Source organism: Rhinolophus hipposideros (genome assembly GCF_964194185.1).
Source record: "Rhinolophus hipposideros genome assembly, chromosome: 10".
In the NCBI taxonomy this organism is placed as follows: Eukaryota; Metazoa; Chordata; class Mammalia; order Chiroptera; family Rhinolophidae; genus Rhinolophus; species Rhinolophus hipposideros.
Genome location: NC_138056.1, coordinates 39,794,636 through 39,809,718, shown reverse-complemented (window position 1 = coordinate 39,809,718; position 15,083 = coordinate 39,794,636). Strand labels below are relative to the sequence as shown.

The 15,083-nt window shown below is 48.2% G+C and overlaps 1 protein-coding gene across 4 annotated transcripts in view; it reads left to right on the top strand.

Moving 5' to 3' along the window:
• The first annotated feature begins 5,971 nt into the window (after positions 1 to 5,971).
• MICAL2 (microtubule associated monooxygenase, calponin and LIM domain containing 2) overlaps positions 5,972 to 15,083 on the top strand; it is a 207,279-nt gene continuing 198,167 nt past the window's right edge. For 3 of the 4 annotated variants that reach the window (XM_081063541.1, XM_081063540.1, XM_081063538.1), the window contains exon 1: positions 5,972 to 6,136. The gene's annotated coding sequence lies outside the window, so the exon portion shown is untranslated. Of the gene's footprint in view, positions 6,137 to 6,641; positions 7,145 to 15,083 lie in introns of those variants that run through there. The other variant, XM_081063539.1, reaches the window with a different exon arrangement.

The window sequence follows — 15,083 nt, the reverse complement described above, 5'->3', positions numbered from 1 at the left end:
GTCCTGTGCACTGTCTGAGCTTACTGCTGAAGCTAGAGAAAGCCCACATGCAGAGTGCCCTAGGTGCTTGCAATAGAAAGTCAGTGGCACATAGGGAAACCAGCAGCATCTGCTATATCTACCCAACATAGAACCATTTATAGCCCCTCCTCTCTTCCTCACTGTACTCGACTTTCGTTCAGGTGTCTACTTCTCTCCCATGCAGCCTGTGAGTCTCAGGGGAAGCTAAGCCCACCCCAGGTCTAGTGCCAGCCAGCACATTCTCGTCCTCCAGCTATGGCATGTGTTCAAGTGGGCACTGACCCAATCCATTCAGAGTGGATCTCAGGACTCCTGCTTGGAATGCTGGGTCAGAAATGTTCTCTTTTGTGTAAGGTAGCTTGCAGCAACAAGAGCTCTTGGCACTGGCTACAATGAGGAAAACCAGCCTGAAGACAAAGCCAACACAGAGGAGGGCAGAGCCAGGAGAATTGCAAAGAAAGACGGCTGGAGCTTTTATTTCCGGACTCTTCAGTCACAGGCATCTCTTTCTCTTCTATTGTAGTCAGATCCCCTCTACTGCCTGTGGAATGCATTTACTGGTAACCCTGACTTCCATGGAAAGACAGAGTTCTCTTGCTGTTACATCTCATTGCTGATCCTGAGAAGAAATCTGGTTGGACCAAATGCATGTCTGTTGGACCAGTCACTGATGAGGCAATACAGGAGGGTATAAAGAGCACAGACTCAGGAATCAGCCAGTCAGATTCACCCTGCCATATATATGCTGGCTCCTAGCAGACCCTGGGAGAGTGACATCACCCCTCCAAGATTCCACCTTCTCATCTCCAAGGTATGGGTGATAATAGAATCCACGTCAAAATGTGGTTGAGAGATATACACACAACCTTAGTGGTGAGAGTGCTTATGTCCCTGACCTGGGGTGGCTTAGACAATGCCTCTTATCGCCTCTTCTTCTCTATACCTTTAATAATATAAGCCCCCAATTTATTTTATGTAAAAACTTTTATATATCATTTACTATGTATCAGGCACTGTTCTATATACATAGCTCCCTCTTACTGTGCCCCTAATACAGGTGAGGAAACTGCTACACAGAGAGGTTAAGTCATTTGTCCAAGGTCACACAATAAGTAGCAGAGCTGGGATTCACACTCAGATACCTTGACTTCAGAGTCGGTGCTGCTAAGTACTCAGCTATGATATCTCTTAGGATAACGGCCCTGTACATATTTATGGGTTGGATATACCGTGTTTCCCCGAAAATAAGACCTAGCCGGACAATCAGCTCTAATGCGTCTTTTGGAGCAAAAATTAATATAAGACCCGGTACATATTATATTATATTATATTATATTATATTATATTATATTATATTATATTATATTATATTATATTATATTATATAAAACCAGGTCTTATAGTAAAATAATACTGGGTCTTATATTAATTTTTGCTCCAAAAGATGCATTAGAGCTGATTGTCCGGCTAGGTCTTATTTTCGGGGAAACGGTATGATGGATGGATAGACAGATAAGCTTGAGTGAATCCCCTCCACGGGCTAGAACAATGAAGAGTATCCTCATCCTTGCCCCTGGCCGGTTGCTCTGTGGAGGCTTCAGGAGCTTCCTCCTTAGCTCCATTCAATTATAGCAGTATATTCTAGAATGGGCTTTAGGTTTGCATGAACAGGAGTTTGCCTGGGCTGCAGGTGTGGCCCAGCCCTCTGTAAGCTGCAATGGTTTTTGTGGCATTGTTTAGTCTCTTGTGTCTCTAGGGACCAGAATTATGCCCTTGGATTTCACAATTGGCTCCGTGTGTGTGTGTGTGTGTGTGTGTGTGTGTGTGTGTGTGTCTCACCATGCTACTTGCGGCTGGGGCTAGGCTACTTTGGGACCCTGTGTTTCTTCCTCTTTCAATCTGCACACCCACTTTCTGTCCGTCTCTGTTTGCTCTGGTTGGCACATGACCTCAGCTCCCCAGCACTGATTTTCTCATCATTGCTGCCAACATGCACATATTCTCCAAAGTGCTGTGGTGCCTTCTCTGGGGGCATTTCTGACTTAACAGGTGCCATTTCTTGCCCAAACTGTCTCTGGAAAATGCACTGTAAGTGTGTAGGCCTGATTAGTTTCTAGTGACCTTGAACATGTCTCTATGTCTTATCCATGAAAAATGGTGCATTCTGTGGCCTATCAGGATGATTACGGCTGCAACAAGATCCCCAGGGATCTTGCTTCTCACACAATCCTGAGTCTGTTTGCAGGAGTTCCAAATGTTTCTGTTTCCTGGCTTAGAAAGTTCTTCTCCAAGATAGTTCCCAAGGTGGCCTCGGGCCTTTTCTCTTCATTTAACAAGGTCACTGGACTTGACAGAAACCAACCTTCCTCCTCCTGAACTGCAGCTTGGGCATTTTACCTCTTCCTGGAATATTTGCCCGTGAGGATGAGGTCAGAGGGCATAGACCCTTCTTCATTTGGAGGGGGAGGCACAAGGGATAACTCCTTTTCCTGCCACTCCTTTCCCTGCCACTCAAATGCTGTGAGAAGCACCTGGATTTTCTACAGGTTTTCTACAGAAAATCTCTGCATCAGGAATCCGCTTAGTTCATTTCTGACTGTTCTTCAAGCAAACTGTTGGACTGGAAATAAAAAGAATCCAAGTCTAACACCGCTGCAGCCCCCTCTTGGAACTCCATCAGGTGGATAACCAGTGATGTTGGGGAACACCACCTGGAATTCTTTCGGGGGGGGACACACGTGGTGGTGTTGAGACCCATTGCTTCCAGTCTGAGATGCAGGTATTATTAGGGATGAATCTGAGCCTTCCTTCTCTCTCTTCCTCTGATGTAATGTGGCCATCTGCATCTCCCAGACAACCTTCACAAGCACACATTTGCCATCCTAGGAGAGTGGGCTGGGAAGAGGTTGTTATTAAATATAGAATACTGGGCTGTGGCATAAAGAAGCTGAGTTTGCCTGACATGCTAAGAGCGAGGCAGGGGCATTGGAGACCTGGAACCCACTCCCACACTCTGTGATGCTCACAGGTGCCTTTCTGTTTCTGGAGTATCATTTTTTAAAAATTTATTTTTTTTCACTCTTCATATTTTATTTATGTTCTTATAATCTTTTTTTCCTGCTACATATCAACTTAACAAAAATGCAGCTATATTAGAAAAATTAATAACATGCTGCAGCAGCTTAAAAAAATGGTTATAAACTGCTTGACACTTTTAAAAAAAATTTATTGGGGTAGCAATTGTTAGTGAAATTACATAGATTTCAGGTGTACAATTCTGTATTACATCATCTATAAATCCCATTGTGTGTTCACCACCCAGAGTCAGTTCTCCTTCCATCACCATATATTTCATCCCCCTTACCCTCATCTCCCTCCCCCCACCTCCTTACCCTCTGGTAACCATAAACCAAAAACAACAAAAGAACAAGACAAACAAATGAGAGACAAAAACTCATAGACATAAAAATTTATTTCTTTAATTTGTTAAGTGAGGGGCTTAGATATTTCCTCTAAGGTCTGTTCTAACATTGCATGATTTTTTTCTTTGAATATCTTCGTTTTATAAACTCCCAGACACAGGATAGCCTATGGTTACTGCTTTGTCTAGAAGAGGGGGAGTTGTGATCTCCTGTCCCCATTCCTCTCCACCCCCCAGGGAAATGGCCAGCAAGGGTGCTTGTGTGAGTGGCTCTGACCACTGGCTCAAGAGGCTTACCTCCCTGTCATGTTAGCCCTCAGCAGCTCCCAGCTTACCCTGTATCCAAGGAAAATCTCACCCCTCAGCAAGAGTCTTTTTTACCTAAGTCCCTGAGTTAGAAAGCTTGGGAGTAGCAGGGGGAGAGGAGGCAGAGGTCTTAGGAACACACTGATAAGTTTTAGTTTTTGAACTCCTAGAACTTCTGTACTGAGCAATGCTATCTCTGTACAACTTAGTTGGCCGACAGTGTTCCTGCAGTAGTGTTAAATTTGTTTAATTTGGAGAACATTGCGCTATAGATAAGTTGATGGGAATTATAAAAAATAAAAGTAATCAAGAATACAGCTCCCATAGTACCCTGTACTTCTGATCATTTATCAGCTGTATTGTGAGTGACGTGAATGCCGAAACCACATCCACCTCACAATAGCATTTGTGCAATAAATGAATGACCTGTCTCCATCTCCATCGTCAACATGGGTGTTTCAGGCCTAGACCAGAAGCAAGAGGCATTATATCCGGTGAGGCCTTGTGCTGGCGGCAGAGGTAATGCTGGTTGCTGAAGCTCCTCTCTGTCTCAGCTTTTCTGTATCACTGTACATAAGGCAGGGCCATGCTGCTCTCCTCTTCTGGCTCTGACAGTGCCCAGTCCTGATCGCAGCAGAATGTTTGGGCAGGTCAGGCCCCAGAGCAGGTCCTTCAGAAATAGAGCTGGCCGGTCCAGCACGCTAGAGGTATGGGCAGGGCTGTAGAGGTCTTAGTGCACAGTGGTTAGACAAGCAGGTTCTAGAATCAGATGGCTCTGGGCTCACATCCAGACTCAGATACTTATTAATCATGTTACCTTGACAAGTTGCTTTACCTCACTGAGTCTCAGTTTCCATATCTGTAAAAGGGATGATAATAAGAATGCATACCTTATAGAGCCATTGCCAGAATTAAAGGAGATAATGTGCATAGACAACACTCCATCCACTGGCATCACAGGCAGAGTTTTATCAGCGTTGAGAGCTGCCCTCTGCAAGTCACTGCTGACTGAGTCTTGCAAACTGAGCAGGGACAGCTTTTGCTGAAAGTTCATCTGCATGAAGTTGCTCAAACTCCAAAGATGCTTAAGAGAGCTTCCAAGTAGGACAATCCCTGGGAAAACCCAAAAGTCCTGGAGCAGTATCACGCGGTAAGGAGTAGAGAAAAAAACACAAGCCCCACGTTTGATGGGGGCAAACTGCTTTGTTGGTACTTACTTGGCAGGGGAACACAGTCTTTCCAGGGAAAAGGTGGTCTGGTGCAGTGGAAATTCCAGCAGCCTGGAGCCACAATGCTATTTTCTCACTGCCCAGGCCTGCCTGTTCCCCTCCCCTGGCTCAGCTCAGTTCCAAGAACATTTATTGATGCCTACATTGGGCCAAGCCTATGATGGGCCCTGGGTGCCCCCAGAGAGTAAGACATGACTCCTGCCCATGGGATCCTTGTTTCATGATCACTGCAAGGTGTTTGCAACATTTACAGTGTGCAAAGCTGCTTCACAGCCCTCACTAGGGCCCACACCATTCATGCTGTGTTTTCTGTGATTGGTGCTCCTGGAGCTGTGGGCGATGGGCAACTCAGGAAGGGGCAGCACAGAAATTAAGGCAGCCAGCCATTTGACAGCCTGGAGAAGAGGGTTCTTAGGTAGCATAGGTGGTCTGCACCACCACTCCTCTTCCCACCAGCTTTGTTCTAAGTAAAGGCAGTCCAAGTGAGGGGAGGAGCCTATCAGCTAGCAGGGTGTTCGCTGCCGCCCAGGGTGGTCAAGATGCAAAGCAAGGAGGGAGGTCCACAGCCGGTACTGAAAGTGCTAAGCTGCTCTCCCAAGTCCACAAGGGGACGACGAGGCTTGCCTTCCAGTTGCCTAGGCCGGGGAGGAGCACGAGGCCCAGCCCTTGCCTCTCCCTTGAGACTAGAACACCAGCACCTGGGTTTCCATCGCGCAGCCTCCCCACGCCCCGCCCGTCAGCCCTCCACTGGTCTCAGACCTGTGCTGGTCGAGGTGGGAGCGCGGGCCCCTCCCTGAGCTGGTGGTCCAGCTGCAGCCCACGTGCGCCCGCAGCAGCCGCGGTGACAGCTGGCCCCCAGGGGCGGGGCGGGCCGGGAGCGGGTGGGCTCCGCGCCGCCTTGCCATTGGTTGCAGCCCGTGGGCCAGGGGCGGAGTCGCGTCCCGGCTGCTCTGTCATTGGCCGCGCTGCCGATGGGGGCGGCTCCCAGCCCCCCGGGCCGCGCAGCGCAGAACTGCGGGAGCTCGCAGGGCTAAGCCTGCGTGGGGCCGCCTTGCTCGCGCCCGGCTCCGCAGGCGGCCTGCGGTTCCCGATCGCGGCGCCCGCCGTCCGAGGCAAAGGCAGGAGCTGGCCCGAGGCTCGGTGGCCAGCGCGGCTGTCGGTAAGGCGGGGGCCGCGCAGGGCTTCGGGGAGGGCGCGCGGCCAGGCGCGAGTGGGAATCGTGCCGGTGGAGACTGGACTCCGAACTCCGGCCCGCGCCCCGCAGGGTCAGGTGCGGCCGCAGCATCTCCCGGCTGGGCGCGGGGCGAGCAGGTGGCGCTGCCGGGATCGGTCTCTGCACGGACTCGAATGCAATTACAGCCTTCCGTCCGGACCCTGAACTACCTCTTACTCTGCCCGTCCACACCCAAACGCGGCAATTCTAAGCCCCGAAAATCGCCAAACGTCGACATGGAGGGGGCGCGGTGCGCCAGCAGTCCCGCCTGCCCCAGGGAGGAAGACCATCCCCAAACTTCGCTTCCCACGATTTGGGCTCCGCGCCTTTCACGTTCTTTCCTCACATTTCACTGCCCCCCCCCTCCCTCCTTAACAACAGGAAGTTAAGTTGGGCCACATGTCAGTGGCCTGGCTGCCTGCTGGTTGGGACCGGGTTGGGGCCGGGGGCCGGGGCCGTGGCGGTGGCCGGAGGGACCGCGGCGCTGTCCTGTCGGCGCCGCGCGCCCCACCGCAACCCTAGCTCCCCCCAGGCCCAGGGGCACCCCTGCCGGGGCGTCCGCGGCGCCCACTCTGCAGGTGCCCCACTGGCCCTGGGGAGAAGTGGGGTCTTGTCCGCACACTCGGCCACCACTGATCTGGCTTCTAGGCCAGAGCAGGTGGGGTTAACTTTATCCTAGGCCAGCAGAGCTGGGAATGGCCTTTGCTGGATGGGGAAGAGGCGTGTTGAAACCAGAGTAAACGTGTGTCTCCTTCCACATTGTTTATTCTGAAGCCTGGGCTCTTAAAGCCAAAGAGCTTTTATTTGGAGGCGTGTCAGGCCCTGCGGGGGAGGAGGGCATTCAGCAGCCTGCAGACCCCCTTGCAGTCGTCAGTCTTGCCTGCTCAACGACAATCTTCAGTGGTTTAGGTGAAGGTGAAGTCACTAACCCGACCCTTCTGACTGGGTCCCAAGGTAAGAAAGCCAGCGGCAGGTGGGCCCTCTGACTGTTGCATGCCCGGGTGCCCTGGCACCTGTGCCAGCTGTGTTCCTGTCCCCTTCCCAGGGCAAATGGACCAAAAAGTGGGCCTCATGTCTCCAGGGTAGCGCACCGGATGCTCTGGAGACTCTAATGGCAGCAAGAACTCGCCTTTAGGCAGACAGAAGACAGATTTTTTTAAGTGCCTGCTGGGGGACAGGTCCTACCCTGTGGCACTTTCCAGCCGATTTCATGGTTACTCTCCAAAAACGCAGTTTTGCCCTCCCGATTTTAGAGATGGGGAAACAGACTCAGGTAGGGTGATTGCCCACAGTCACCCAGAAAGTGGCCGAGCCAGGGTTTCAGTGCTGGAGCTCAGTCCAGTGCTCTGCCCAGTGTCCCGTGGCTGTGGAACGTGGCGTGCCCTGCTGCAGGATCATGGCCCTACCCCGTGCTGCCTGGAGGCTCCGGGTCTCTGAAAAGATTCTGTCCAAAGAGTCAGGGGACGCTTCTTTGGTAAAGCACTTGAACCTGACCCATGTTATCCTAGGTTGTTTAACCGCAGAGCCCTTGCCCAGCAGTCCTCCGGTCTAGCGTGATGGCTGGTGTTGACCATGCTAGGATTGGAAGGGATTGATTGTTTGGGTGCTATTTTGAGGGGAAGCGTACCTGTGCCATGGAGTTGGCCTCTGACAGTTGATTTCTGGGATGGTCATGGAGTACTGTGTTAGCTGAAATAACCTCTACCTTAGAAGTGATTCTAGTTTGTTTTTTTTGGGGGGGCGGGTGGCGGGTGGCAGGTGTTGGAGTATACATTTATAGTTATAGGGTGACTGAGAGTTACAATTGGAGTAAAAAATTACAATTTTTATACCTTCATAAAAAAATGACATCGCTTTTATCCCTACTTCCTTCTTTCTTCAGGACCTGGGCTCTGGCTTTCTGCTCATCCCTTTCTTCTAAAAAAGAATCACGATTAGCTTAATACTAACCAGTCATATGTATTTATTTATTAATTTGTTTGTTTATTTGTTAATTTATATCTTTAGGGAGGGGCCTGAGACTGTGTGTATGTGTGTGTGCGTGTGTGTGTTAGGGGTAGCAAACTTGTAAAAAGCTTTTTTCAAAAAATTTATTTTTCAATTACAGTTGACATACAATATTACATTAGTTCAGGTGTACAACATAGTGATTAGACATTTATATGCTTTACAAAGTGATCGCCTAATAAGCCTAGTACCTATCTGAAACCATACACATACTGTGTTTCCCCGAAAATAAGACCTAGCCGGACAATCAGCTCTAATGCATCTTAATATAAGACATCTTAATATAAGACCCAGTCTTATATATTATATTATGTAAGACTGGGTCTTATAGTAAAATAAGACCAGGTCTTATATTAATTTTTGCTCCAAAAGACGCATTAGAGCTGATTGCCTGGCTAGGTCTTATTTTGGGGTAGTTATTATAATATTATTGACGATATACCCTATGCTGTACTTTACATCCCTGTGACTATTTTAATAACCCAACCGGTTATGCTCTAGCATGAATCAGCTCAAGGACTAAGGCTGGTTGTAACTGTGGTCATTGGAGGCCATTCCCTGAAGCTGCAAGGAGCAGAGGAACAGCTGGGTAATCCCTCTCTGCTTAGGTTTGGGGTATGTCTCTGTTCTCTCCACTCATGTCTACACCCCCATCTGGGTGTGTCCCCCAGTCATGGGCCTGCCCCTTTCACTGCCTACTAATGAAGGGTAGAAGTCCTGCCTTCTTGGTGGTGAGCCTTGACTCTGGAGAGAGGGGTGGGGTATGCGTATAAGAAGATTTAGACTGAATGTTGCTAATCTTTGAAGCCCTCCCAGGGCTAAGCGTCTCTGGTATTTAATGAGCCAGGAAATGGAATACTGTTCATTATGCTGGGACTTTTCATTCTTTATATTATTTGATCCCCACATTAGCCCTCTGAAGAAGTAGGTGGGGTCATTCCCATTTTACAGTTGAGAAAACTGAGACTCGGAAAGGTTAAAACTTGCCCCTATCACACAGCTAGTGAGTAACCAACCTAGGATTACTGGCCTTGTCTGCTTGAGAGAGGTCTGTGTGGTGAGTTAAACACTAAGGGAAGCAGAAAAACTTTGTGGCCATCCTCTGAACTCTGGGGGTGTGGCTGTGCAGCTCCCCTGCTGTGCTTACTATTCCCTACCTTATATTGTACAGTAAGTCCTCAATGTCACCGTTAGGTTCTGTGACTTTAAGTGAAACAATGTGTAGTGAAACCACTTTATCATAGGCTAATTGATTTAAGCAAGGGTTAAGTTCCTTTGGCATCTCATCAACGTTATAACGAAATGAGGTCGAAAGAAATGTTTTTCAGGGACCTGCTGCAAATATTTGTGAATATGTCTTCCCATTCCACTATGGAATGTCATTTAAAACTCGTGAACTTGGCAGATTTATTTTCTGGTTCTCACAAATTCTCTTTGCTCTGTATTCCCTTAGTCTTTACGCCAGTCTTCATTAGGATATCCACCATGATGTATTGCAGTCGTCTATTTAAAAATATAATCAACATTTTCAAACATAAAAATAGAGAGAATAATATAATGAGCCCCATATATTCATTATCCACCTTCAATAGTCATCAAGATTATGCCAAAAAAAAAAAAAAAAAAGATTATGCCAGACTGGTTTCATATCCTCTCTCTCTCTGTCTGTGTCTCTGTCTCTGTCTCTCTCTCTCTCTCACTCTCTCATTATTTCTTTCCTTCTGTTCTTTCTTCCTGAAATATTTTACAGCAAATCTCTGCTATGTCATTTTGCCCCTATATAATATAGTGTGTGTGTGTGTGTGTGTGTGTGTGTATGCACATATTTTAGAAAGGGCAATCTCTTTCATACCACACTGCCATTATTGGATATAACAGAATTAACAGTAATTTTGGGGGTCTCTCTATCTATATGCAGCTTCCCTTGATCGAATCAGGATGTAGACAAAGTCTGTATGCTGCATTTGGTCATTCGTGCCTATAAGCCTATTTTAAGCTAGAGCAGTGTCTCCCCTTTTAGCCAACTGTTACTCCTCCATTTTACGTGCCCATCTCCTCCATTGGACAGCAAACCCCTGGGGAGTAGAGCTGGCTTCTATGCCATGCTGGATCCCCAGCGCTGTGTCTGTGATGGGGCTGATGCCCACTGAACATCTGTCCAGTTGTGTCCCAGCCACTCAGGAAATGCATTTTGAATGAATGAACCCTGTCGTGTCGCTGTATGACTGCCCGTGCCTGTGTTTAGATAAGAGGTTTTAAAAAAAAGATGACTTGCTTGTGTGTGGATATTTTCTCAGCAAACGTCAGTCTGTAAACATCCTGAAATAATGAGAGAACTATTTGCTGTGTTACTCGAGCCGCTCTGGTTTGTGGTGGGGAGCCCAGCCAGCCACATTTGTGCCCTGATCAGCAACTGGCCTCCCCAGGTCACATGTGAGGCTCACAGGGACTGAGGTCATTTGTGCCAGAGCTTTGAATCCTGACTTACCCAGCCACAGGGATTACCACGTTATGACCCAAACATTTGGCATTTGGGCGGCAAGGAGAACACTGTATACCTTTCTCTGTGTCCTTTCTGGGGACAGTACTTCCTCCCTTGTGCCTTCAGGAAACTTCTCTAACCTACCTCACACCTGGGCGAGTTGTGGAGCCTTTCTCAAATCATGATGTATCTGCAACTGGCAGGTTGTGACAGAACATGAACAGTTGACCTTTCAGTGTCTTGTCTGAATTTGTGGTGAAGATATAATAGTATCACCTCTGGCATGTCTGTGGGGTCCTAGTGAAGGAGACCAGAGACTCAGGGGAAAGGAAAAGGTATGCTCCCTCCCTTGATAACGAGCTCCACGCCTGATTCCCTGTTCATCTCCTCAGGGTGCTGGGCACATGGATAGACTTCTGACCCCCCACCCCCACCCCCAGCAAGGACCCTTCTCTGCAAACAGCCCTTCACTGAAGGGGTTCTTTTTCACCTCCTCCTCATTCTCCTCCTCGTCATTCTTCTTAACCGTAGATGGTCTTTTCCACTAGGAAGAAATATACCAAAATATTAAGTCTTTCTCTCTGGATGTCAGGGCTAGGGTTGATTGTTTTCCTTTATCTTTTACTTCTCAGTATTTTCCCAAAATTTTTATAGTAAAAATACTTTATTTTTCTAATGAAAATCCCAAATTTGGGTTTTTTCCTCCTAAAAAACAGATCTTCTTGTAACTGATTTGGATGGATAGACAAAATTACACATGCATTTGGTACAAGTATATGTGTGGATAAGGTCACCGAGCCATTGGAATTTTGATATCTACTTATTTTATTTATTTTATGATATTATTTTAGAGAACATACCTGGACTTTCTAAAAGTTCGAAAACAAAGAAAGCTGGAGCTCAGGAGACGGCAAGCTATGCAAATGCACGTAGCCCCACCTTCTCTCCCATTCTACTTCCTCCCCTTCCTTCCTGAAAATTTCATTTTGATTTCTTCAATGTGAAATTGTTCTAATGTTAGGCTCCCAATTTTGATTTTTTCATTTTATTTATTTATTTTTACTCAGGGAAGTTGAGCTATCCGAGAAAGACAGGATGACGTAGTATGTTAAGACAAGGCAGGCAGGGCAAAGCTCCAGGCTCAGATGGCCAGTCTTGTCTTCCTGGGAAAGTGACTAATAGCCAATCACCTTGGTCATCTCACTTTGGGGGGCCCTGACCCCTCCCTCCACCATTTTCTGTTTTCCTCCCTGTATCCTCCCCAGAGGTAGAAAACATGGCTAGTCTGCCCTGTGCTGATAAGGCTCCTCCTTTCTAATCATCTGGTCTCAGAAACTCAGAGCTGGCAGGGATAGAAGGGAACATGGGCTCTCTGATCGTAAACAGACCTACATTGCAGGATCACGTCACCATGGAGTCTGATTTTTAAGAAGCTTCCTTTATCAGTTGTTGAGGAAGCGTCCATCCCTGTGCCCCCAAAGAAGAGCCTTTTGTCAATACCAGGCGTGGTATCGTTTCTTACACGCAGTTGCGTAGACCCCATCAATGCATCTAAATATCATGATCATCACAGGAAAACCTGTCCTGTCTCCGTGGCGGTTGGCAAGGAGTGCTGTGTGTGGATGGATGGTGCTGATGCTCTTGGGGTTGGGATTTTTAGTGCGTTTTTTCATTTGCACTAGTATTTCTCTTCCCTGAAAGTCTGTAATTTCCCATCCTCAATCCCCTCCTCCCAGTTGCCGCCCAGATACCTTGTAGCACTTGTATTCCTTCCAAGGCTTGGTCAGATTTCTCTTTGGGGAATCTGGAAATAAAGGCAGGCCCAAGAACAGTGACTTATTTCCTCCTGGTTTGAAGCTCAGGTTCGTCTCCTTCCTGGGCAGTGGGGGATGTCCAGTAGAGATACCCTTTCTGCTGGCAGCAAGAGGAAGGGGCAGCAAGGAGTTGGGGGGCAGCAAGGAGTTGGGGGGCAGCCCCTGGTCCCTGAGCTGCCACAACAGCAGGTTTATGGGACATTTGCAGGCCCAAGCTCCTGACACACCGAGTCCAGAAGCTCGGCCATGCCAGAGATGGGAGTGGGAGTCTATGGCCATCCCGTTCTGGCCTGGCCACTGTAGTATCAATGTGTTAAGATGTGGAAACTATGTCTTTGCTCTCATGACTCTGAATGTCTGGCCTTGGCTACTTATCTGAATACTGACTGTGTTGGTATAGACTTGCAGGATCTCAGGGTTTAACTTGTATCTGGGGCCAGGAGGATGAGGTGTACGGAAGGATGAAGAAGTGCCTCGAAAAGCGTCACTTGGACTTTTGGTCACTAAGGCGAGCTGCTCCCTGGAGCACATTGTGTCTAGAGTTTTCCGGGGCCCTGGCAGAGCTGCTGACCCTTCTGTTGGACAGCTGTTCATCCCAGGGAAGCAGAGGTGGGGGGCCATGGCTGCTGTAAAGTCAGGGTGCTGACACTCCATATATCCGGACAGCTGGGCTTTTCACAACTTGATGCAAACAAGGGTAATAAGAGTCAGGAGCTCCCTTCTGGGAGGAGGAAGGAGTCTGAGAGCTGGATGGAAGGGAAAATAATAGTAGAGGGTCAGGAAGGCCTCTTTCTAGATTCTCAAGGAGAGGATTCCGTCAATCCCTCTCCTTAGGGAATGTCCTGTGAGGCTCCTGAAACTGGATATGGCCTTGGGGACTCTGAGGTCATGCTGGAAGAGCTTCTCATCCATTTGCCTGGAGTTGTGACACATTTCTGTTGTGAAAGAAGAAGGGGGCTCTGGATAAAGTCTCAGGTTTCTTCTGGATTCCAGGCTTGGTATAACCAGAGGACCCCAAAATTCCTGCTTGGTCCAGGTTTCCACCTCCAGCTTGGGTGTGTCTGTTATCTTGTATCTGACATTTTGGGCTCTCTTAAAAATGACTCACCCACCCACACACATATACAGATACAGGGTACTCACCCCCACATACTTATATAAATGCATGGTACACACAGACACATGCAGAGATGTGTGGTACTCACCCCGGCACACGGGCGCAGACGCGTGGTGCGCACCCATACACGTAAATGGAAGCATGGTAAAATAGTCACTTAATGCAAAGGGAATTCAATGAAAAGGAAGCCTTCCCTCTTCCCCTGTCCTTCGTCCCTCGGTTCTCTTCCTCAGTAGCACCTGCTGTCCCAGTCTCCTGTGCATCCGTAGGCATAGCTTTGTGCCTGTTTCTCCCTTTGCTTCTCTTCTGGCCTCCTGGGAAGCAACCAGCATGTGACATGTAGAGAGTCTGGGCACTGAGAATAAAGCTCAGAGGCATGTTCTAGGTGCAGATGATAGAGGCACAAACATACAGACAAACAGAGACATTGCACTAACACAGACCTGGGTTCGAATCCTCGCTAAGTGGCCTTGGCAAGTGCATGATCTCTAGCGTTTTAGTCCGTAAAAGGGAAGTAGTTATACCTATCTCCAATGATTGATGTAGAGATGAAATTAAAATGTTTGCGAAGGGCACAGCATAGGTTGGCTCTCCACAATGTCATGTTTTTTCTACTTCGAAGGAGTGACCCATTTACAGAATGAGTGACATTGGCATGGAACCCTCTGGATGGCTTCCTGGAAATCCTCTCAGTGGATCCCTGAGCTTTCATTTCCTTGCAGAAGGCAACCCACTCTCCATTTTCTTCCATTGTCTTCCCCTATCTCCTCCTGCTTATGTAGAGCCTCGTCTCCCAATCTCCCCAGCCTCTCAGCATCACCTCCTTCTCTGTCCCTTTGCCCCCCACCCTTCCACCATTGTTGAGCGGGAAGCTGCTGGCGGCTCGGAGAGGACTCTGGGCTGTTTATGGCTGCTCTCTGAGGTCCTTATGTTGTCATGTCTTCAGAAGCTCCTAGTCGATGTCTGCTTATTGCTGAAACTTCATCTTTATCTTCAGCGTGAGAGAAGAGAGAGGCTATTTTCGATCTTTAATTGGCATGGCTGCACAATACAGTCTACGTAGCGTCCAAGTTTCATTCTTCATCGCTCTCACTCTACCCATTTTGAAACCCTTCAGATCCAGACACAGAGACCTTATATGTCCTGATTTTAGGGTAGCATTGAAATTTGGCAGGCAGTTGTAATCTCTTAAAAAGGTAGGTCAGAGACGCAAAGGCAACAAGCTGACTGCCTTTTTCTGGGCTGAGACAGATGGTGTGAATGGGAGTAGCATTTTTGTGTCCACAGAAACCAACACCTTCCCCCTTCCTTCCACCTGTGGTGGGAGAGACCCATTCTGCCTGCTGATTGGCTGGGAGATCTTTAGTGGTTTCTTTCCCTTTGGACTCAGGTGGGGCTCAAGGTGAAGAGGGAGTAGAACTAGTACAGTTGGAAATGATACTGCCTTCCCAGGAGGAGAAAGAGGTGGGGGCC